The 25,417-nt window shown below is 41.8% G+C and overlaps 1 protein-coding gene across 4 annotated transcripts in view; it reads left to right on the forward strand.

Annotated features, from left to right (window-relative positions):
- The first annotated feature begins 14,380 nt into the window (after positions 1–14,380).
- Positions 14,381–25,417, forward strand: part of LOC116992894 (wiskott-Aldrich syndrome protein family member 3) — a 63,282-nt gene continuing 52,245 nt past the window's right edge. For 3 of the 4 annotated variants that reach the window (XM_033053004.1, XM_033053002.1, XM_033053005.1), the window contains exons 1-2: positions 14,381–14,463; positions 18,280–18,319. The gene's annotated coding sequence lies outside the window, so the exon portion shown is untranslated. The remainder of the gene's footprint in view (positions 14,464–18,279; positions 18,320–25,417) is intronic. The other variant, XM_033053003.1, reaches the window with a different exon arrangement.

Here is a 25,417-nt window from a genome sequence, read left to right on the forward strand (position 1 = left end):
GCAAAAATGGTTAGAAAAATTCTGATCCAAAGGCTGCATTTAAAAATTCATCGGACCTCCAGCACTGGCTGAAGACAGACATTATGCAGGTGAAAAAAGGCTTCTGGGAACCTCCAACCTCCAGAAGGAGTGATAGAGCTCCGAGTATGATCTTTTGTTCAAGTTACTTGCAGAAACCTGCCTCAGTAAAACTCAGCACTTGGAGGGGCTGGCTGAAACACAAACACTTCCTCTTCTCAGCTGGTTGTGTAATTCTTGGTGACAGAATAGGTTAAGCTTTGCGGGTGTTGTGTTGGCCAAGCAGAAACTGCCAGTTGCTGTGGGATGACTCCAGGTTTTAGGAGTTGGCAGTCAGCTGTGCTGTGCCTCAGAGCTGGACTTTCTCCCTCATACTTCATGCTGGGAATGTTGGAAATATTTTTGGGCACACTTGAGTAAGTGCACCTTGTGCTTCTGCCCACGGCAACCTGCGGCACAGCCAGGTCACATTTGTGGGGTGGGAAAGGAAGCTCTTCATCCCTTCCTGAAGGATGCTGGCAGTGAAAGAGGACTTGAGCAGCAGGGTAGGAGACACTCAGCTAAAGACAAAAATATGTATTGAAAGAAAAGACAATTATGAAGCTAAATCAGTAGGAGTGATCTGGGCCTGTGTTGTGCTGTCTTGGAAAACTTTCAAAGCCTTTTTAAGCAATTGGCATGAAGCTTTCTGCCGGCTATAAAAATGCTTTTTGAGAATCATCTCCCATTTGTACTTTTGCAATTCGTGCTTTAATGTCAAAAGTGCAAGCTTGCTTGACAGCCTGAGATGATGGAGTTCAGTCCAGGCAACATCAGTAGTATCTCAGCATTATTCCTGCCCTGCAACTTTCAACCCTGCCTTGTACAGAAGTGTCTTGGGATGAAAAGTAGGTCTGTTGTTAAGGCTGCTCCCATCTTTCGTGTGGCTGCTGAGCATGTATGAACTGAATTTGGGTGGCCATAGAGGCTCTGATTGTGATACCTGTAGAGAAGGAGTTGCCCATAGCCAACAGGTGAATTTCACACTGACACAGTAAGGTTAGATAACTCTCCTTCTTGGCTGGGTTGAAGTCAGCAGCCACAGCCACGAGGCAGGAAATAATTTCTCTGGGCAAGCATTGTGTGTGTGGTACACTTTACACAAGTTTCTGCTCCACTGAAGCAGAAGAGAGTTCAGCGTGTAAATGGGAGCTCCTCTGAATAAAGATGGATTTCAGTACCTAATTGGTACTGCTGAAATTGGAAATGTAGTTATGCAAGACTACAAACTTCAACCTCTATTTCTTTTTTGATGCTCTGCATCACTTAGAATTCGGAAAGTTGAATTCATGGTTCATCACTAGAACTATCTCCATCCTGGAGCAGAGGAGAGGAGTCAGCACCGTTCACGCCGGCACCACAGCATGAGCACTGGGCTTCCCAATGTGCAGCAGCCCTAGGGTGTTGATTTGACTCCTGAGACACCTGAAAATCCATCAGAGTGAGCCTCAATCTCTGCTCAACTTCGTCAGATCGTGAGGCTTCTTCTGTACTCAGCAGAGAAAGAGTAGGGCAGTAAGTGAGCCCCTGCTCTGGCTCAGTCACAGGAGGTCCCAGTGTTTCTCCATTCACAACAGCAGGGCTCTAATCAGCTGCGCCAACTGATTGAGTTGCCTAAAACTGTGGTGTCTGCATCCCTCCTGTGCACCCAGATGTGCTCTTGTGCCGAACCCAGCTTGAATAATCTGGACCTCTATATTCCGTTAGCAGTCCTTTAAGTTCTCCAATCTTCTCTTTTGAATGTAATGCATTCTTAATACTGCAAACATGAGTGTGTAATTCAGTGCATATGTTTTGGGAGTGGGGAGTCTATGAGAATGCCAAGCAAATCAATAAAGGTTTAGCACATCATTATTCATTGCTGCGATGCCATGAGGCATTTTGTACACCCCTTAGTAGGGAGGGGGAAAAAAGAGGAAAGCTGTTATATGTGTAGTAAAATTTGATTTGAGAGGAAGAGTTTGCATCTGAATTGCATGAAGTCTATTAAAATTTTGGTCTTCCTCAGACTAATAGGATTATGCCATTCCCAAACTGATTGTTTCCAAGCAACGATGCAGATCCTAGTATGTGTTTGCTTATCTCTTTAGTTTGCTGCTAAACCAGAGAAGCTTCCAGAGATAGCTGCAAAACTGATGATATCAGGTGTAATACATAATATCGAAGACTTTGTTTTGAAAAGATGGTCCATTTATCTTCTCTTTGGAAGCTGTAAGAGTGCATCAGGGCTTGTGTAAGGCAGCTGGAAAGTGATTTTTATTTAATTTTTTTAACAATGGAAATGACCTGCACTGTCACCAGCATGGAATGCTTCAGTATGCCATTTCCACTGGTACACAAGCACCTTACTCTGTTCAGGGGGAGCTGCTCTCTCTGAGGAACAAATCCTAAGTAGCAGCTGCAAATAGCATTGCAAGGCTTCAGAAACTGCAGTTCCACAAGGCTTTCCAAATGTTCTCCAACGTGGCTGTCTAAAGGATCAAGTCTTCCCTACTTTACTAATTAAAAGCTTCCTTCATGTATTATAAAGGAATGCACAGCTATATAGACTGTATACTAAATAATAAATAGCCAGTTGCAAATGAAGTTGCCATTTTATATTCAGAACTGTCCAAGTTGTGTGGAGATTTTGAAAGGTGCATTAGGAGGAGATCAGAGTATTTTTTCTGGAAGATTTTGGACTTGATGACATAATGGGATAAATGTAATTTGGAATTCCATGTTTGCTCTTCTGGCATTTAAAAAGGCTGCTTGAAGAACTCTGCTGCTCAACATCATTCATACATTTTCTTCATGGTAAAAAAAAAAAGTGCATTTATACATAATTTAATAAGAAGAAATGGCTTTTTAGAGTTCTCTGACAGCTGCATAAAGAACATACTGCAGCTCTGTGGACATCTGAATTTCCATTGAAAGCAATTGATCACCTCAAAAGAGAAATACATCAGTTGTTTAGTGGCATAAAGCAACAAAACACAAAGTTTAGGACTCTAAGTGAAAAATACTACTGTTGATAGAAATTTTAGAAGGGATTTATTGTGGCAGAATGTAATTACCCAACTGGATGGAGTGCTGTGATTTATGTTTGTGCCCTGTAAAGTGCTTTGAGATGATTAATAACTGGCTCAATCCTTTATACTCATAACAACACTTCCGGCACAATAGCACTGTAGTGATCTGTCACTCCAACTATTGTGTTATTGGATATATAAGACCCCTGCATTAGGCAAGCCTGGAGTCTTGGGGCTGGTGAGCGGGCAGATGCAGTCCCTTTACTATTTGCATTGCAGCCTTGCCAGGGATCTAATAAGGGCTCAGAGCCCTGCTGGGCCAGATGCTGAGCAGTACTTGAAATGAAAGATGGCTTTCCCTTTCAGAGTTCACAATTTAATTATGTGATGGGAATCAATAGAGAGATAGAGCAGAAAAGGAGGGCTGCATCATAGGAGTTGTTGCACTTCATATAATAAACACCAGCCAGAGTCCATCATCTGTCTGCAGTTCTTACAAGACACACTATTTGACGGAAAACAAAATTATCTTGTGTACAAGTTGAAGGTGGACAATTTCTTCTCATTTGTATTTCAACAGTAGCCAAAGCTGACTGAGATTGTACTTTTCAGATTTTCACTGCCCGATGATTTACAGCCAAAGAAAGTAAAATGTAAGACAAAGACCCAGAAAACATCTTATATGATGTGATGGTATCCCCTTAATTTGGCTCCCTGGCTTTTTGAAGGAAGTAGAGCACTGAGGAAAAGGCAGTGAGGCTGGAACATTTTTTCTTCCTTGGTTGGTTTAATGGTGGTGCACAATGACTAAAAAGAAAAACGGAGTGAGAGAGATGATGCACAGAAGTGAGAATATAGTGGAGGAGACGGAGGCAGAGATTGATGTAAAGAGAGTGAGGCTGAGATGGAGACTTTGCAGGGGATTGTGACGAGCCTATGAGCAGAGATGGAGTGTCCCAAGGGAAATTAGCAGTGTAATGATACCTAGTGTCTGATAGCCTTTGAAGACTGTTTCCTGAAGTTGTTTAAGACAACCTGGCTGCCTTGGCCCTGAAGCTGGCACTTCTCATTTTGAACAACAGGACTTGACATTTGCAAGCAAAATGACATGGTTTTTGAAAGAAGTGATAATGTGCTCAGGATTTCCACCGTGCCAGTGAAAGAAAATAATATTTGCCAGATAAATAAACAATAGAGAGGAAGAAGCAGAATTGTTTTTATGTAAAATTTATGTATTTTTAATAAAATTATCAAGGTCAAATTTATGCTGTCTGGCACTGTAAAGAGAAAATAGTCATACTGGAAGAGGCACCTGGATTTACACCAGTGTCAGTGAGGGATATTTGACTGATGTTCTCTCCCTGAGGAAGGTTGAGGTTATGAGTAGCTGTGTGGTTAGAATGGTCCGGAACTGGTTTTATTTTGTGCATGATTTTGGCTGATGCTTCCTCTCTTGGCTGAAGTGCACACTGCTCTATTTCTCTTCCTTGTTTTTGTGCTTTGCTTGCATTGAGGTCTCCTCCTCCCTTCTCCTCCTCCTCTGCAAAACTGCCAGGTTCTGATATATGCAGCAGAAAAAGAAAAAAAAAAAGAAAAAGAAAAAGAAAAATAACAGAAATAAAATTGACAACCAATTTCACATTGCCCTTTTCAAAGGCCATGGCACGTTATGGAAAACACAGCGGAGCGCTGGCGATAAAGGCATGTAGCAAAGGAAGCGGGCTCCCCTCCCGGCCGGCTGCCGGGCGGCCCCGCGGGGATGGGGCGGCGGTCTCGGGGTCCATGGTGTGGGCAGCCCCTCTCCCGGCCTGCCTGTCCCCTCGCTGCCTGTCCCCTCCCTGCCCGCTGTCCCCGCCCTGTCCCCGCTCCGTGTCCCTCCCGGTGCGCCCTGTCCATGGTGCTGAGCAGCGGCTCCAGCCCCGCTCCTCGCCCCGCGCCGGCAGCACGGGAAGCATTTTTCCTTCAGGTTCCGTAGGCTTCCACCTTGAATTGCTGCTGCCGCCGCGGTGCAACAGATGTTTTCCTGGATTTTCCTCTTTTAGCCACCCTAAGAAGGCAGGGAGATTAATTAAAGCCGGAGTCCCCATAGGTGAATTGGTTCTCCACACGCTCGGGGGGCTCTCTCACTTTCCCTGGCTGTATCTTCATCAGTTGCTTGCATAGAAGAGAGGATTAGATCAACACCGAAAACGCCTTCTGCCTTGATTTGTTTGTGTGTTTACTTTTAATTTTTAGGATATCTGCAGAAATAATGAGAAACAGCAGGGAACGAGAAACTGATTGAGATTGATCGTTCTGTGTATTTGGCTTGTGATGACCTTTGGGGAAAGTGGGTATTTAATTTTTACTGATGTTGTAAAGGCACAGACAAAGTCTTGACCTTTCTGATCCGGGGTGACCACTATGAGCATCCCACTGAGAATTAATTACAATTGCCTGTAGCGGCTCCAAGCAGCATTTATTAGAGCACTATAAATGTGGCAAAAGCGATCAGTATGCCTGGGAGAAGCCATTCCGTGTGCCTGCTGTGATATCAAAGAGAAGCTCAGACTTGTCGGTTTGTTGTATTGTTTTGCTGTTCATTAACAAGACTGAAATAGGAGAGACAGCATTAGAACTCGAGGGCAAACATTTCCCATCATTCTGCTCTCCACACAGATACTTTTGTATTAGATTAAGGCACAATAGATAGAACTAAGCAGAACAAAAATCAAACGTCTCCCCAAGAGACAGGACATGGTGCAATTCTCTGATTGTACAAAGCACAGTACAACAGCTTCTTCTAGAAACCTCCTAGGAATGTAAAGTGGGAGTGAACAGAATGCTCCACACAAGAATTCTGTACAATGAAGTAGTTAACACTCAAGGTATGCTATGATGCCATTATACATTAGCATTTAGCACAAAGATGGGACTATTAATCCCATGGGACCTTAAGTCCTTTTCCCCAGAGATCTGCCTAAAAATGGAAGATCAGTTACATGTTCAAAGTTTTGGCAGAACTATTTTCTATAAGATATTACGATTTTGCCTGATACTCTTGACAAAAGAACTGGAATTGAATAAGAAGGTTTAAATAGAAATTGTAAAACCATCAATTTTTTGGAGAAAGATTTAATCGGGAATGAGGATGAAAAAGCCAGAAATGTGGATTAACCTAAAGTAGAAAGGGCAGCCAAGTTACAGCAGATGGCTTTTTCTTGTTCTTTGAGTGCCTTATAATGAGGAAAATATGCTATGTAATGACAGTTGTTTCTAAACTGACTTTTTTTTTTTTTTTCAGCTGGGGGAGCATGTGTGAGATGTGGTTTCCCACGCAGCACTGGTTGAAAAAGGAGAATAAAAAAGACATAGCTGCAGACAGTCTGTATTGAAGTGTTTTAGTTGTGGAGTTCCAGAGCTCAGTTTGATGTATGATAGGAACGACAGCCATCTCCTATTCCAGCTAAAACCGAACAAGCAAATAGCCTCTATTTCTCCTTGCTGCCTTGCCTCCCTGAGCATCTACATTGCATAAAGGCTCTGCTATTCTCTTTCTGCAACAGAGCAGAATTAGCCGTTTCTGTAGGTTGACCAAGATTCCTTTATTCTGACAGGTTTTTGTTCTATCTTATTGTGGAAGCTGTTATTTCCTTCCAGTATCAGTTAAGAAATCCTCTTGTAATGCTATTATACAAACAACATATTTTCCTACAACACAAAAACTGCTGCTAAAAATTACTTAAAATCTCTCCCTCATTCCACATTTTGTATTCCTTCCTATCCAAAATGGGGTTGAGAGGGGGAGGGAGTGAAAGAAAATGGAAGAGGCAGCCTATTCTATATGACATACGCTTGATTTCCCAGCAAGGCTTAATTACCATTGGGAGTAAAGACTCCTGTTCCTTTTGACACAGCGAGCATTCAGAGTGCAGCCAATGCCTCTTGCCTATTCCAGTTTGCATGCACTTGGATAAGATTTGATTGTGCACTGGGGCACGTGTGAATACAATATGAATTGTATATGAGAAAGGAGAGCCTAGGCATGTCCCCTGAAGGCCGTAGGCATCACAGAAAATTATATTTTTCATATCAGGTTTCATCTTGCAATGAAATGAGCGTGCTGACCCAGAAAGTACAGGTGGAACTTCAAAACTCCCGTGTGGCTCAGGCAGAAGGGCCTGATAACGCAAGGCCAAGGGAGCCTTGCAGGACTGAGCTCATGACTGATATCTGAAGGGACTCGTGCTTCATGCTTCGTGGGTACACAAGGCTAATTGGAGACAACAGGAGGCTTAGGATACAATGTGCAAGATGGAAACCTATCACGGTGATTGCTCTTCAACTTTGCATAATGACATGTGCATTGTGCTTTGAGGAGGAGCATGATTTCCCTTGCTTTTGAGTCTAAAATGCAGCAAAATTGTATTAGCTCTGGCAAAAAAGAATAAAAGCTAGAGAATTTGCATGGTGAAGCTATGTTGTTAAAGACAATAAAGAATAAGCTTCAAAAAAGGGAAACTAACAAATACAGAATTCTAAAACTTCATTTAAAAGAAAATTGTTATTTTCAAGATCAAGCATACCTTAGTTATGTGTGCAAACACTCACATACAAATTACTTACTGATACTCAAAATCTAAGGACTTACTTTAAGTGAAAAGCCAACTTTTCCCTGCCTAGTATCCAAAATGCCCCAACTTTCACTGTCCATTCTGAAATATGGTTTTGTGTCTCCCATGCAAATACTAAGTATTCCATAACAGAAACAAGTAATCAAATTTAATACACTCACAAATTTTAAGGAAATTCTTAACTTCATCTCCCTTTAAAACATTGGTACAGAGAGAGGTTTTTAACACCGCTAGACATTCTTTTAAGACATTGGAGAAGATTGTTTGGAAAGCAGAGATCAGGTAATAGTTAGCAAAGGTTCTCTACTACAATGGAAAACTGTTGCCTGAGATTCTCCAGGGATGTGTCCTGAGTTTGGCAATGTTTTGTATTTAATTCAGGGACCTGGATGATGAAGCAGAAAGTATGTTTAGCACATTTACAGATGTCGCAAAGCTGGTGGAGTAGCAATCAAAGCGATCCTGACAAATGAGACAGCTGGCCAGAAAAACCAGGATGAACTTACTTCAAAGAGGAGAATGCAAGGTCTGCACTTAATCTGGAAAAATCAAGTGCATTAACACAGAATGGGAAACAGCTGACTAGGCAGAAATTTTGCTGAAAAAGATGTTGAGGCTGCAGTGATTCACAAGTGGGATATGTATCAACAGTGTCATACTATTACAGTAAAAGCAAACAGGAGACTTTGCTATTGAGAGCTGCATATCTGGTTCTGGGCAGTGAACTTCAGCAAATGTGGAGGCAATTCAAAAGAAAGAAAGGAAAATGACCAGAGAATTATAAGACATGTCCAATGAGGCAAGAAAGAAAGAGCTAGGGCTTTAATTTACTGAATGAATGAATGAATGACTGGAGAGACGTGAGAAGCTTTCAAATAATCACAGATTGTCATCTGTTCTCTGTATCCATTGCAGATATCAAGAGAAAAGAATGTGCTAAAATTATATCATGGAAGAGTTACATTAGATATCAGCAAAAAATTTGTCAACAGAAACTTAGCAAGAATACATGAGGAAATGGTGAAATACTCTGCTTTAGATTAAATACCTTAAAATAATAAAGTAGACATCAGTCCATAACCATATCTCTCTCATTTATGCAGGCTTGGCACAGGAAGGTAGATTAAGATAACTTTTTCTGCCATTTTGGCCCCATTTTCCATGTCTCTATCACTACTCTCACTATTTAATTTTAGTCTTTTCTATTTGCAGTTAATTTACATACATTTTAGAAAAATGGTCTCAGTAAATTCCATCTCACCTCTATGATTCATATATTTAAGTTTCTTCTGGCGCTCTCCAACTTTTACCTTTACCTTCACACCTTAATTCTTTACATCTCAGCTTCTTCCACTTTGGGACACCAGATGCCAAGTCCATCGGACAAGCCTAACTGGTGATCCAAACGTGTCTTAGAAGCTGGGATCGGGGAGTTGGAGAGTGGCATCTCAACTGGAAAATAATCTCCTTGGTCAAGCTGCTAGAAGGAGACAGTCTCATTGGCCTTGTGTCACTGCCCTGTCACATAACAGGATATAATAGTTCACTTGTCACAGCACTCCTAAGAGGAAGCTGTGTACAATGGGCTGGGGAAGGTTCAGAAGCATTTTGTACTCACTGTTGTGCATCCTTGTGCACTTGGTCATTTGATCCCTCCCATCTAAATGGCTGTGTATAAAAAGAAGCTGATACTTGTGAGGTAGACACTGAGATCAGAGATCAGTAATCAGGGTGCTTCCATGACAGCTTTATTTCCACAAAATATGTATGGTTGAAAGGGATGGATTTTTAGATTTTTTCCTATTTTTATTCATTTTTTACTGTACTCCTCATGTTTGTTCTCTACGTAATATTCCTCCTAACAATTCCAGGACATGCCAGAAGCATATTTTTTATTGGCACCCACTATGATTTTTATAATTGAATAACAAAAAGAAAAATATTTTAACATAACTAATCCTTTCATCACAGCCATCTCCTTCACTATTCTTCCCTCACCTTACCTCACATACTAGACTGCAGCTAATGTCTGTCCAAAGAAGTGGGATGCTGCTGGGACATTCCAAGGTTTTGAACAAGCTTGGGTTTGGTTCTGCAGTTTTGGGCATCCATGTGTCATTAAAAGTACTTTCATATCTAAGGCAAATAACAGGGGTTCAAATATAAGCCAAAGCCACTTCTTGTTCTGATAGCTTATCTTCACTCTGTCCCCTTGACTTTCCTAAAGTCAGAGATGGTAATGGAGTATGACACTGAGGCACTCATTCTTTTCTATGGATGAGAAGAGAGATTTCTAAGGGGCCCTAAGGGACCTAGATGATAACCTCTTGCTGAAAGTCAGTGGGAAATGGATGGTTGCAATCTCTGTTGGTAAACTTTACCCTTGAGAGAGACAAGAGAGACAGACAAATCAGATGGAGTGAGGCTACCAGTAACTATTTGATATCAGGCTGGGAGCAATCCAACACAGTTATCATGAATCTCTCAATATCCATGCCTGTTTATGGGCTTAGTAGAGTGAGAAAGCAGCTAGGGACTTCCCAGAACACTGCATAAATCCTTTGACACTGAACAATTGTTATTCCTTACCCTTTTATTTTTCTCCAAGAAAGCCTATTTTTACCTACATGAGATTTTTTTCTCTCTTGACATTACATATCTGTTATGATTGATGGTCATAACACAAAGAGGGACAGAGGTTTAGGAAAGGACTGCTGGGTTTCTAAAAAGCTATAGTGAGTCCAGTCAGGAGAAAAAAAATTCCCTTCCCTTCCCTTCCCTTCCCTTCCCTTCCCTTCCCTTCCCTTCCCTTCCCTTCCCTTCCCTTCCCTTCCCTTCCCTTCCCTTCCCTTCCCTTCCCTTCCCTTCCCTTCCCTTCCCTTCCCTTCCCTTCCCTTCCCTTCCCTTCCCTTCCCTTCCCTTCCCTTCCCTTCCCTTCCCTTCCCTCCCCTCCCCTCCCCTCCCCTCCCCTCCCCTCCCCTCCCCTAGATATTCATCCTGGTTCCCAATTTTTAGTTTCATCCCATTAGTCCTAGCTGTGCCACTCTAAATCAACAGTGCACTACTAACTGTAGTTTTCTATATATAATTTTTAATCTCTCAGGGAACTTGGAATCATGTCTTTCCTGTGTTTATTTTTATAAAGGGAGCTTGTTCAACTGGCAACGCTGTAAAACCATTAAGAGAGTCTGTCCACTCCCACTATAGATCACCAGTCCTTGCTTCATAGGATATCCTGCTACACTGCCCTCCCAAAATGTCAGGGCCAGCAAAGAAACACGAGTGCTTTGCATAGCAAATAGTTTTTATGACTTACAGTTAATGGGCCTTACTATTAATTGGCAGAATTACAACTCCTGTTCAGTTGATGAAAGTAGCCTGTCTTGAAAAGTTATTAGGCTTCCTTTTGTTCTTGCTTCCCTGCATTTTTTTTCTCAAGATTGATTACACAGTGACTCTTTGAACTTTCATTGAATGTTTCCTTTGAGGATGTACTTGCATCTTGGTTTCATATTCTTTGCTAGTGATAGTCTTTCCGTATTCCACCAATCCAGGGATAGTAGAAGGAAAACAATAAAGAAACAGCAAAATAATTCATAGTCTCAGGAAAATATTCCTGAAAAATGTGAGTCATATGGTAATATCAATAACACTGAAAATATGAATAGTACGAGAAATACATATGCAGCCTTATCAAGGCTAAACAGTTTTGCGATAAAGGAAAATAAATCCGTTAACAGAGATGTAGTAATTCATAGAGCATCTTAGGCTGTGCAGTGTCTGTATCTGCTGGCTATCCTAAATCAATTACTTCAGTCAAGACATGGTTCCCCTTTCTCTGGGGTGCGGCTGTGGATGGAGGGAAAGCAATTTATATCAAAAGCTGATTCAGCAAGACACTCTGAAGGGGCCTATCAATGTCCCATTAATAATCAGAGATACTGCAATGATTATCGGTGGCGTTGTAAATCATTTGCGCAACACTACTTATTTTAGCGTTATTCAGCAATTTTGTGTTTCCTGAAAGACAAAAAGGTTTTCATATCATGAAATATGCTCTCCAGCAGGAAGCAACAAGCTGTATAACAGGCTTTCAAAATATTGTTCCCTCTTATGCTGTATCTTTTTTTCTGTGTGCAAAATTAACCATTCAAGAAAAGGAGGTCCTTAGCAATTTGATCTAAAGCAGTGATATTATAAGCAGACATTAAGAAAATGTTATGCTCACTTCCACTATCTCATCTTGGTTTCAGTCTCCAATAACCCTCTCTTTTCATTACCTTCTGAAGTCTGGTTCTTACTTCAAGTTAAATTAATAGAAGATCAACTCTGGATGTCTCTTGGTGTGCCAAGAACCTCTATTTACTGCCTTCAGAGGGCTTTTCGAAGAATGATTTAACTTAAAAATAATATTGGTTCATACAAATGCTGTTCAATTATTTCCTGCATTTAATTTAACCACCTTTCTGTTTCTCTTAATGAAAACTCAATACCAATCCAACACAAATTGTTAGGCAGATTTGCCTTATTTGCAAATTCAAAGGCAAGGTCAAAGCAGCAGTAATAAAGCTGTGCCTGAGTTCCTTTCTTACAAGATCTAGATGTTATTAGAAATGGCATTAAAAATGTCATGAATACAGAGGAGAAAAATGAAAGCTAAGAAGTAATCCAGGAGACTGGGAAGTAGCCGGAATGAAATAAATGTTAATTAATACCTTGCATCACACAGGCTACTTACTTGTATTGATGGAGCAGGAAAAAAGTGCGGGTAGAGGTAGGTCTGTTTGAAATTAGTATTTTTAAAACCTCAAGATCCCATTTTCAGCATGAGAAAAGGACAACTGAACGAGCATGAATGCAGCTGTATTTTAACAATAGCAAGTCATTTTCCCTCTGTTTTATTTTACATTCTTTGAAGAGTTTCCACTTGCTGCATATGTGTTTTAGGAAAAATACTCTTTTTTGGGTAGAGAATTTTTCTGAAAACCTTGAGACTATTTTGCTCTTGGGATTTTTGTCCCCCTAAGACCTTATGTTGAGTAAAAAGCCTGCTGCTTCCTTCTTTTAGGGTTATGTTACTTAAAGACTTCTTTTCTGTTTACTTTGCTAACAATCATAAAGCTGTCACCATCAGCAGTTCAAAGCTGGCTTGCTGCTTTTTACTGTGCAACCTGGAGTGATTACAGCAGTGGTTCTCAGCTGTTGCTTCTTACCACAACTGATACAAGTACTTCAAATACAAATAATTTTTCTGAAAATGATAGCAATCCCACATGTTTGGTTTCTTTTTTTTTGTGAAAAGGAGCTGCTTGTAAGCCTGCAACTTTGCAGTAAGGCAAGATGCAGGTAATTGAAGTGGTACAACTGGGTTTGAGTTGAGCGAACTTTTGGTTGCTCATTGACTGGAGATGGGGTTTAAAAACCTCTACTTTCAGCTGTGATCATTTTTATTGACTAAATATAATTTATTCAATATGACTCCAGAGGCAGGGCTGACTCTCCAGCCTTCCACAGCCTGGGACACCAGTGCCACCCCACCACCATCGCGGTGGGTCCTGCCTGCTCCTCTTCTGTAGAGCATCAGTCCCAGTCATGGTCACGGGGTGCTCCTGACCTCTTTGGCCCATGTAAAGGCCAAGCAGAGACCCTATCGATCTGGACAGCCTGCTGAACTGGGCAGAGCAGCTACTCGTCATCTTCGTGAGCTTGCTGTGTCCTGTGTTAGTTGTCATTACTTATTGAAGCCTCCCGAACCATTAAAGTCCATTTAGCATTTGTTCTACCCATCCTGCCCCTCCAAAATCTGATTCCCGTGATACACCCCCACCTACTTTTTTTTCTAAAGGCTTTGCGGCGCGCAACAAAAGCCCCCGCGGCAGGGATCACCACCAAGGACGGCAACTCCGGCAGAGCTGGAAGGGGCACAGCGCCGGGGCTGGGCCGGCAGCTGCAGCCCCGGTGCCCAGCGGGGACAGCCCGCCTGCACAAACATGGAGCTCTGGCGGGCCCGGATGCCCAGGAGCTGCATTCAGCAGGAATTGGGTCGCAAGGGCAAGAAAAGGGCAGCGGGGGTGGGCGTGCTTGTGGCGTTCGGGAATGAGGGCAGAAGCGCCGCAGAGGCCTCCTGCGGGCAGAGAAGGGGCCGGGGCGGTGGGTGGGTGACAGCACTGACCCCGCCAGCAACGTGGCGGAGGCGCCAGATGGCCCCGGGGACCGCGAGAGAGCGGGCACCGCTGTCCCGCCGGGCGGGGAAGGGGCGGCTCGGGCACTGAGGGAAGGAGGCGGCTGCTCCCGAGGGCACATGGCTCTCGGGGGCCGTCTCGGAGCCCCAGGGCAGCCGCCACACCCTGGGCGCGCGGGCGGCCGCACGGGGCCAGGCGGGACCCAGGCCGGGGCTGGCAGGGGCCGAAGCGGCGGGGACGGGCGACCCGGCCGGGCGAGAGAGACGAAGGATGAAGGGAGGGATGGAGGAGGGACGGAATTGCCAACCCCCGCACCCGGCCGCTCTCCAGCCCCAGGTAGGGGCCGCTGATTGACAGCTGTCCCCGCCCCCCAGCGCTCTCATTGGTCACACCCCACGTCGATCAACGCTCGGCGCCGCCGGGCCCTGCTTCCATTGGTGGGCTCCGCCCCGCCCCTCGTGCACGAGCCATAGGGGCGGTGAGGGGGCGGGGCCCGCGCCTGAGGGGCGGGGCGGTGGCGGCTTAGCCCGCGAAGGCGGCGGCGGCTGGAGCGCTGGAACGGCGGCGGCTGGAGCGGGATGGGACGGAGCGCGGCGCCAGGTGGGTGCGGGGCTCGGCTCCAGCCCTCCGTGGCCACCGTGCAGGGAGGGCTGGAGGGCGGGCGGCGGCGCTCAGAGGGTCCCTTCCCCACCTGTGAGCAGCGTGGAGGGCGAGCAGCCGCTCTTTAGCGGTCTCCAGCCCGCGGGGATAATCCCGGCGCTGCCCTGCGGGAGCCCCCTTTCTCCTCCCGGCCGCGGCGGGGGCGCCGCTGGGTCGCTCCGGAGCTGCTGGCTATGCTCCGCTGGCCTGAGCTGAGCTGCCCGTCCTCGGGCCCTTTCGCCTCAGCTTTGTTCCGAGTCCTCCCGCCGGCCTCGGCCCCTCGCCGGTCCCCGGAGCCGCGGGGCGCGTTCCCCTTCCCCCGCCGCTCTCGGGGGAAGGCTCCGGAGCCCTCCGTGCGTGAGGCCGGGCCCCCGAACTGTTCCCCGTGTTCTGGAGCGCTCCGTCCGGGCAGCGGGAGCGCGGCGCCCGTTCCCGGGAGCCGCTCGGGGCTCGTCCCCCGCTCGTGCTCGGCCCCCGAGAGCGGCCCCCGCCAGGCTCTCTGATGTCCAGCGCTCCTCAAGTACTTACCAATAATCGTCTTTGGCTTTGAAGGGCGCTGCGAGTCCTTGACAGCTCAGGAACTTTTAAACCCTTCCCCGCCCCACCACGTTTTGGTTTGTTTTTTGTTTTGTTTCGGTTTGGTTGTTTTTTTTGTGGATTAATAGTTTTTTTCTACTTGGCTCTTAAGTAAATGTGTCGCTGAGAAGACGCCTGGAGTCTGAGTGCAGGCGTGTGAAGACAGGGATTTATCTCATCTGCTCAATGTCTAACACTGACCCAAAAGCAGTTAAGAAATGCTTTGTTTGTTCTCTTTCTTTCTGATATCGTTCAATAATCGCTGCAGATAACAGAAAGGCTGATAGTTTTAAATTGAGCAGTAATCTGTGAAGTGGGACCAGTATTTGAGTGATGGGTTATTGGATACAGTTGTGAGATTCATTGATAGAAAACACTTCAAAGCACAAGTGGTGTGGTGTGTGTGCTGTTTGTGCAGGAATAGGAAAAAGCTGAAGTTCTTTGTGCCTGTTTTGTAAACTACAAGGAATGAGGGGACAGTATTCCCATTAGAAAAGGATGGGGCAAATTGTGAAAGCAGCCAGGAACTTTAAGAAACTTTAAATCTGGGGATGAGGAGGTTTTGTCTTGCCTGTCATGCAAGACTGGCCTTCTTTTTAAAACTTTACATAGGAAATTAAAAAAATATTGCATTTAGAGGAGACAGACTGTTGTTTTGACTTTGGCTGATAGAGTATTTTCCATAAACTGAGTGTACTTGAAGAGAGGAGTGAAGTAATGGAATAAGGTTGCAGTTCTTATCCTCCAGTGTGCTGTCCCACACTGCAGTGATCTGTAGTTCAGATGCAAAGTTGTGTGGCCTCTCATAAGTGGAGGCTGACATGATAGAAAATAATTATACTAGAGTAGTGCTCAAGCTGGAAATCTCTGAAAGTTACTGGTTACAGTGCTTGTGAACTTCAAGGATTGAAGATGAAACCCTGTGTTTGAGCTCTGGAACTGAGCTTTGTTAGTTGTCATGCTACAGCTTTTTGCCTTTTAGGTTCTCATCAGGAGAAAATATGCTAAGATGGAAGGACAGTTATTTGCCCACAGGCCCCAAGTCATTCTTAGTAAGAATTAGGATGTTTTATCTGCAGCTATTCACTTGAGACTAGGACCATACTATGTTTCCCTTAAATGATGTGGAAACTTGATTTGTTTCCAGCTGAATTCTGGGGATGAGTTGTGCAAAGCAAACTTTTTCTGTCTCTTGCTGGAAGATTAGTTTTGTGTTTATGTAGCTAGGGGCAGTATGAATGGAGTTATTAGGCAGTGAACACAGGGGTTTTGTTCTACATGAAATAATGTATAATTGAGCCAGTCCTCGTCTCGTTTTCCATGGCTATTTTCCTCAAATAAAGAGAAAATAGAAAACATTTTTTTAATCAGATACTGAAACAATAGTCTTGATTATAACTCAGTAGTTATAGAAATGGAATAGTTTTTGTTAATCTTTCTCTTTGTCCATGAAAGTATTAAAAATTATTTTACATGGCAGAAATAGAATTGCTTGTGCTTTAAAAAGGTATTTTCATAGCAGGAATATGTTGTTGTGGCTTCATGTTGGATGTATGTGGTATAACACATGTGGCATTTCATAGGTAATAACAGCATAAACCTGTTTTGTTTTTCAGTATATGCCTTGTCTGTAAAACATGCCTCAAGGGATCACGATTTTTGGAGTAGCAACATAAACTCCAGCTACTCTTTGGTGTGCCTACTTTAGCTCAGGTTTATTTACTTAATTCTTCAGTGATAAGGTACATGCCATTTATTTTTCAGAAACAAGACTGTCTGCAGGCAATATTGCTGCATGGGGGAAAGAGAAAGAAAAACCATCATCTGACAGATGATAGTGTTTTCAAGTCTTACACAGTGATGGGAAGGACAGGGTTTCTGAAAAGCTGACCAAACCACAGCAAATACTTTGAAGAATTCCAGAAGCGTTGACGGTAGCAGGGTGTTTCAGTCACTGTATCAGTGTCATCTAGACATAAATTAGCTTTCATGCCTTTGCAAATTTTTGTTTTTTGATTGAACTTCCTGCGTGGACAGTGTCATCTTGGTTTTTTTGAGCAGTCCCAGAGCATTGTCTTCCAGAGTTCTCTTGACTGCTTTGTATGAGGAAGGAGCAAAAAATATTGTTGCATTAATTTCAGTCTGCTCTTGCATGCCTGTCTGTAGGTGATGTGTACTCAATGTGTCTTGTAACTGCATGTATAATACAACTCTTCTTGGACTCTTCAATTCAAGTGGGATGTATTATTACTTCCTGGTTCATGTGTGGCTCCAGTTAAAATTATTAGACAAGCTGTGGTCATTACTTTTGACATGTTTTTATTTTATAGGCTCATAGGATCCTGAGCCACAGCAGTATATGACATGAATTGCACTATTGGTGTGAGTTACTGACCAGGCTGTGCGTGCCCAGCAGGTTATGATAGGAAGTTTTGTTAATTATCTCAGTTACAGAATTACATTATTGTACAGTACTGATAGGGAGCAATTGGTTTTGGCAGGCTAATTTCTTAGTTCTCTAATCTTAATGGCATGCAGTATATGGAGATCATTGATAGGATCAGATTACAAATGTCTTCCAGTGTAGGGTATAACTGTGCTTTGCCTTTGGAAGCTTCCCTATATGAGTCGCAGGATGTTATTGCTTATTCTCTTAAAAGAAAAGGTGGAGGTAGAGGGTGGCTATTAACTTCTCCATATGGAAGGCTCACATACAGAATACCTGTAATCTAAGAAAAATTAGTGTCTTGACTGAGGAATAAATTGAAGCACCTCAAGCCTTAGCTCTGTAGCAGAACTTAATAGCACTTACATTCTCTCCTGAGAACTTAGGCTGCCTTTAGAGGTAATAATGACAACAACCTCAAGTTATACCAGACTTACTTGTTAAATTTTAACCACGTTTTCCTTCACATTTAACTATTATTTAGATCTAAGCCAGTCTTTAATAAAAGCTGTTGAAATGTTGCATTGGGTTGTTTTCGTAAAGCACAGTTGATTTTTGCCCCTCTTTTGAAAATTCAAATAACTGAAATATTTTTAGCTACTGATGGATGTAATTTCTCCTGCCACAAGAAGAACCAAAATGTTTGGGAAGAAATTAAGAAATTTGTACAAACGGCTGGAGAGCAAAAAAGCAGTCTTTGTGCTGATTTAAGCTGCAAACTTGGAGCTTATCTTTGATTTCTTTATTTTTGGCAGGTGAGGTAGCTGGATAATATTTTGAAGGCTTCTAAGTAAGGTAAATATTTGTTGGATTTGCTTTTTTTAATTTGTGTTAAGGTTTTATAGGTGTCTGGAATTTCAACATGTTGTGAATTATTTTTTCCTTTCACATATTGAAGCACTCTGCCATTGAAATGATGGTGTTTTCTGGGTCTTGAAGCGACCCAGAATGTATGGGGACTGATTTTGTGGACTTCTCAATTCAGCAGAATTTTAGTTACTCCTTCAGGCTTCTTGGATCCCCTTCCTATCTAACAGATATAATCTCTTTATTCTAACAGAGATTTGGTAACCAAATTCAGTGATAGGGCCCAGCATGTGTTTCTATTGAGTATAAAGCATAGTATGCCAGATTTAATAAATATTTTGGTTTTGAGTATTCATTATACTTGTGCCACTTGCATGCTTGAACTGATTTACTCTTACATTTTCAAGTGTATGTTTTAGAAGCAAAAAAATTAAGTGCTATTCAGTACTTCAGTGACAATTTCTTGGGCATATTGACAGTGGCAAACCAGTTTGCTTGTAACAAGTAATAGCTGGAGAGCTTGTGTATGTAATGGGTGATGCATAACACATCAAAACATGTTAATTGTATCCAGTGAATGTTGGAATTGATTTCTTAATGTTGGTTTTCAAATCCCGTAGTTGAAAAGGTTGGTATCAAGTGATGCTGAGGAAAACAGTGTATCTGCTATGGCCTTGCTGTTGTCCTAACAGAGCAACAGGCAGCTGTGGGGACTAATGTGCTAGAAGACAAGGTCTGCAAAGCTTGTTTTATTTTGAAACTTCAAACAGCCTTTGGAAACACTTCTTTGAGGAGTTCTTCTGCCTCATTACATGCGAATTGGATAAATGAAGTTTGAACTTGTGAATTAGAAGGGAGGCTTTAGTGGCAGTGTGGCTTTTTAGTTTGTTTTTCTGCAGCGGTTAAGTCTTGCTGATGAGTTTTCTATAGAATGTTGAAATTCGCTGGAACTTACATCAGCGCAGGTTTACTGCAGAGTTATTTCCTGGGAAAGTAGTGTTTTTCTTTATAAAGCTTGGCTGCTGCTTTGAATGCTTAAACAGCTGCAAACATGGATAAAAATACATCACTTCAAATGCAGCCTTTCATTTCATGCTGAATTTGAAGACACTCTTGTATCAATCGTGGAGTACTGAAACTTCTTCTCACCTCTGCATGCCAACTCGAGCTGGAGTGGAGCTGCAGTTAAATCTTAAGTCATGTTTAAAGAGGATGTCTTGGTGCAGTTATACAAGGGGTTTGGTTACAGTGTCAGGTGATTTAACTGAATAGTAGAAGAGTATTTGCATTGCTAGACAACAGATGTGCAAGCCATGTGCTTTCTATCCTCTCTTCTTTTGGCAGAAGGAACCAGGAACTAGCGTTTCAGCAGCTTCTTTTTTTTTTTTTCCCTAAACGGAGGAGATCCTGTCTCCTTTTGCTCAGCCAGCTTGCTTCTCTTGAAGCTTTTTCTTCCAATCCTACAGGTCTTGTACATCTTCGCTGTAGTGATCACTGCATGTTTATAGCAAGAAAAGAGTTGTAAAGCTTGTGAATGGTGTAGTGTACCTGAAGGCTGAAATGAGGAGCTACAAATGCCTTCCAGAGGAGTGCCTGAGAACACACCAAGGCATAAGCTTTCAGCCCTCACGTGAAAAGTAGCTATTAGAACATTTGCCTCTGTCATCAAGCACTGCTTGTGCTATTGTAGACTATGCTGAATTTCAGGTATCCTTTGATTCAGGGTGGGTAGCTCCAAAGAAACACATAGTGAGCATTAGGAGCTGCACCTAGTTATAGCTCAAGCTATTAATGCTGTAAAGGCAGACCTTCATGTCTAGTTGCTGAATTTCTGTGCTGGATTTGCACCAGTAATAACAAGAGAAGCTTCCATGTTGGTGGACTAATAAGCGGTTACATTTTTAAGCTTAAGGATTTTTATCATCCTGAAATAGCTGCATCTGAAATATTACTGTAACATTATTGGGATTCTGATCTTTTTTCTAGAATACTTGCCATCTTACTGGAGAAGGTATGTGCTTTGTGAAATGTCATTCTGGTTGCTGTACTAACAATTCTGAGGGCCTTGAAGCTTGTGTGGATCTTCAGCTTGCTGTCATGTTTAGTCACTCAGCTGGCTGAAGCGTTGTCTGAGGAGTTTGGCGTGATGCTGGAGCAGGTTTAGCAGTCTTTGGTAATTTCTGTATCTTGGAAGGTGATGGTAAGATTCTGTTCAATGGGATTTAGAACTTTATTTGCAAAAACTGGGGAGAGGCAGGTAATACTCCTCAGTTGGGGAAAATTTCAGCACTTCTGTTTTCTTAGCTGCTTGGAATGGATTAAATATTGTCCATTACTTAGTAGATTGATCCAGTAACTATTTCTGTGAGTTATTAATGAAAGAATCAAATATTGTAGCAGATTGAACCCTCACCTTAAACCCTTGGCTTTCTGAAATGTGCAGAAATAAATCTTATGTAGTATGTAGTCCAATCTGCATGTTTCTGTTAGCCATTTTGTCTCTTAATCTGAAACTATTGCGGCAGCGGTGAAATAACCACCTTTACTGGGTATGTAGTATTACTGCTGCCTGTGACAATGGCTGCTGAAACCCCAAATCCATTGCCTTCTCTCCGTGTTCCAGCTTTAAAATGAAGCTGTTAATGTTTTGTGTGCCACTTCCTCATTTGTATTTTCTGTTCCTCTTGCTGCAAACTCTCGCTGATGCATTTTTTCTGAAGTCTTTTACTTCCCTTCAAAACTCCCTTCTATATCCTAGTATTCTTCGTAAAAAAGCAAAACATCATGATGAACTTCTGCTTTGTTCGCTTCTAGTAAAACCCACAGATTTCTTATTTTTAGCGAGTGAAATACTTGGAGATGTTAAAAAAAAAACCACAACAAAACCCTTCCCAGTTGCCACATGCATCCCTGAAGAAATTTAAAATGGAGGGAAGTAGATGCAAGACATCAAGTGTAAATTCTTGCCAAATGTAAATCCTTCTTCCCTCAGCTGAGTGAACTGCTTACTATCAAATTTCTTTAAGCCACAGAATGTTGTTTTTGGCAGGAACATCAGAAAGAGTTCTCTTTCTTTTAAACAGTTGTTGTTTGGAAAACAAGCATATGTTTGGCATCATCGTGAATTTCCAAAAGAGGAAAAAGTGATTTTATTTTGAAAACATATAGTAGAACTGTATTTTCAGCAGAATCAAATGTTAAATGCTTCTGGAAGCCTAAATTTAATGGTGTGTCCTTACAGTTGGTTGGCAAGGTTAAAACAAGCAGCACAAGTTAGCCCCGAAACTGCTAAATGTTAATCCAAGCTTGGCAAGTGTTTTTTTCAGCCTAGTGAGCTGAGGAAGTTAGAGGAGCACATAGGCAGCCTGTAATAATAAAGTTTTTTTAAAGCAAACTTAAATCTTGAGGTTCAGGTATAAAAAAATGCAGCCTCATTTTATACTTTTGCTAATGCTGGTGTTAACTGTAAGACCTGTGACTCTAAATCTGTAGTTTGAGTATCCCCACTATTATTCATCTTGGTGGAATTATTGCTGTTAATGTTTTTGAATAGGAAGCATTAGAAAGTACACTGAATTAGGTTTTGTGAACCTAAGGGATGTTAGTCTAACTAGTGAACAGCTTTGATTTGTTGGTCAAAGATAACTTTCTTCATGCCTCATCACAGAACAATAAACACAGCATAGAGCAGTCTGGGTTATCAAAGATATTTGTCTAGGTTCATTCAGTTGTAGGGATAGGCTAAGAAAGGAGAAAAATGGTGTGCTGTAGCACTGTGTGGGAAACATGGGGGAGATTGAACTGTGAGGATGAGAAGTATGGATGTTGAATCTAGAGGAATAAAACTAGTGAATTAAATTGAGGGTTACTGAAAGTTGTTATAGTCTCTTTAAGATGTTTAAGATTACATTTTAGAGCTAAAATATGGAGGAACCTTCAAACAAAAGCTTGTCTGAAATATGAATCTTGAAGGACAAGTGTTCTTTTGTCAGAATTGTATTTTTGAGGCTTCTAAATCCACTTTGAAGAAAATATTAAAATAAATGTAACTGTAGGAAGATAAGACTGTAGAAATAATTGAATTCCACTGTGGATTAGTTAATTTGCATTATATTAGTAGTGTTCTCTAAAGTATGCCTTCCATACTTTTTTTTGCTCATTTCTGCAGGTATATAATGAAGTGTTCATTCTCTTCTTCAAAGCATATAGGACTTGATGATTTAAATCAGATTCTTATTGGGTGTTAAAAGAAGGACAAACTTGGCCAAAGTGGGAACTTTAAGCAGTATGTTTTTTGTAGGCTTGAAAAAACTTTTGGTGATTCTGGATATAAGAGAACATGACCTATGGAATAGCTGCCCTATAAGTAAGTTTTGTTGCAGAACAGACTGAGATGTTAACTTGGTAATAGGCCACTCCTAAATAAAGGCCTTTCTCAAGGGAAAATATCTCTATACTGTTGTTATAATTGAAAATGAGGTAGTTGTGAAAACACAGGATCTTGAAAGTCTTGGGGCACTCATCTCTTTAAAAAAAAGTGTGATTCCCATGGTAATCTGCAGCAAGGTTTTCCAAAGTAACAAAGCCAGCATGCATCTGTGCAGAATGAAACACTACATTATTTGGAATCGGATGATAGTTTTAAGTGGTACTTCATAAAGAAGGCTTTGAAATAAACAACAAACCCCAAACATCAACAAAAACCTCCAAACAAACAAGGTTCACTGTCTTCTTGGATGATCTGTTTTAGTTCATTGTGCTTGATGCAGAATTTGCCGGAGTTTCATAACGTGAATGGTCAGCTCAAATGATTGTGGAGCTTACACCTCCTCAGCACTTGTTGGTCACAGAGGTCATGTCTGAAGAGCTGCATGAGCATTTCAAATCAAGGTTAGGTGTAGTGGAAGTGTAAAGGCATCAAGTTCTGCATCTGAGGTGTGTTGCAACCTTCCACCCATCTGCAGTGCATGTGCTGGTGCTCTTTGAGCAAAGGCTTAATGCACTGCATATCAGTAGTTTTGATTGAGCCTCCCTGTTTGGTTGTGTTTTATTCCTCTGCTGCTCTCTTGCCAGCACCAAGCAGCTGTTCAATGAAGAGGGAAAGAGGAAGCCATGTGTCACAGCTGTGCAGCTCTAGCCCTGCCCTCTGGAAAGTGGAGTTGTTACTCTTCAAAGCATTGTGTGGTTTCTACTTTTTTATATGGAGGTGGGAAGAGGTGGATTTGCAGCTGTGCCAGGTTTCCTGCTGTCTTTGCTCTCTTCCCATTGCAGAACGAAGTGGTCAGTAATAACCAGAATATCTGGTTGCTTCCGTTTCCGAATGTAAGCCATGCATTGCTGTGGAGCTGTCAGCTGCTGCCTGGACAGATGTGGCATTGCCCTAGGACATGGCATGCCTTCTTTCCTGTGGCACATCCTGTGCCTCCATTCCTGCCTACATAGGGTTAAAGAGAATAGCTGCTCTTCAAATGAAAAAAAATTCTTGCATGTTTATTGGCAGCCCATACCTTTCAGCAACCAGTTGCCACATTGAATTTTAATTTTTTTTCCCAAAAGTCAAGATATTTTGCATCTTACATGATGTAAATCTGTATTTAATTATTGGAAATCTAAATTATTTATAGTTTTCAAAATGTTAATAGGGGATGGCAAAATTGAAATGAGTATTTTCTGGTTGTTGGAAGACTGAGGAACCAATCCAGAATAAGATAATTTACCTCCAATCACGTTATGGAGAAATCAGATATATGTGTATATATATTTTATGTATTACATCATTTAGGTTTTCTTTGTGGTCATGTCATATCTTAGTTATTGTTTCTAAGTCTCTTAATGGAAATTACTTGGTAAGATGCTGCATTTGTGGCAGCTGACTGCCTCTTCCTCCCACTCCCCCCCAGTAGAAAATACTAAACATGGCTGTGAATGTCATATTGAAGTACTCTGAAGTACAGAATTTATTGAATGTATGGGAATATGTAGTGGGAACAGGTAAAACTAGTCTCTTTAGTTAGTATCAACTGTGTGGTGTTGAATTTGATGGTAAGGCAGTAGATGACCTGGATGCATTATGTGATTAAGATAACGAAGTTGATATTTTCTTATTACCTGTATTAAAAAAGTATTTAAAATTCTTTTTTATGAAAACAGGTCGTAATTAAAACGATAAAAATCTCATAGTAACAGCAAGGCCTGATGGTTTAAAGCCACTTCAGCATTCTTTTCAAAATAAAAAGTGGACTTTATTTCACATACTTCTGGATTTCTTGTGATTTGTTTGATCTTCCTAAACTGCTAAGCTCCTCTACATTGAGTGAGATTTGAGGTCATAGATCCATGCAAAACTGCTTTAGTTTAACTGGCTTATAAATGAAAATATTTATAAAAAAAAGGACCCAAAAGAAACAAAAGTGCCTGTTGCATCTGACTCTAAAAACAGGAGGAAGAGGGGGAAAAAATACCCTACAGAAATTGGGATAGACCTGAACCATGTAGCTGTTTAAGTATGCCAGTCTCTTTCAAGAACAGCTTTCCAGCTGGGATGTAAAATGGAATAATTCAATACATAAGTTTTACCTGTTAAAATGCTTTAATTTCTGTCCCTCCCTTCTCACCCACCTTATTTCTTTACAGAATAATATCCTTGATTGAACCCCATAGGTCAGCTGTAAGAAGTCATTAACTGTTTAATTGCATTGAGTTTTAATTTTGTAAATGGTGGCTCTTTAATGATTAATCGGTATGATACCTGCGTCTGTTTGAAAACAATTTATCTGTTCTTTAAGACTTTAAAATTGGTGGCAAACCCTGAACTTTTCACAAATATCTTCCTAGTGATAAAATATACTGGTTTTATGTATATAGAGAGATCTGTATCTGTAGGTGTGCAATAATACAGTATATTTTTAAATAGTGAGGACTGCAGTATTAGCAACATCCATACCTAAGTATGTGCATATGAGAGAGCTGTTTATGAGAACAGAATATTTCAATTGGAAGGTACTTACAGCCATCATCCAGTCCAGCTGCCTGACTAATTTAGGGATGACCAAAAGTTGAAGCATGTGGTTAGGGACGTTGGTCAAA

This window comes from Catharus ustulatus, chromosome 2, assembly GCF_009819885.2.
Source record: "Catharus ustulatus isolate bCatUst1 chromosome 2, bCatUst1.pri.v2, whole genome shotgun sequence".
NCBI classification, from domain to species: domain Eukaryota; kingdom Metazoa; phylum Chordata; class Aves; order Passeriformes; family Turdidae; genus Catharus; species Catharus ustulatus.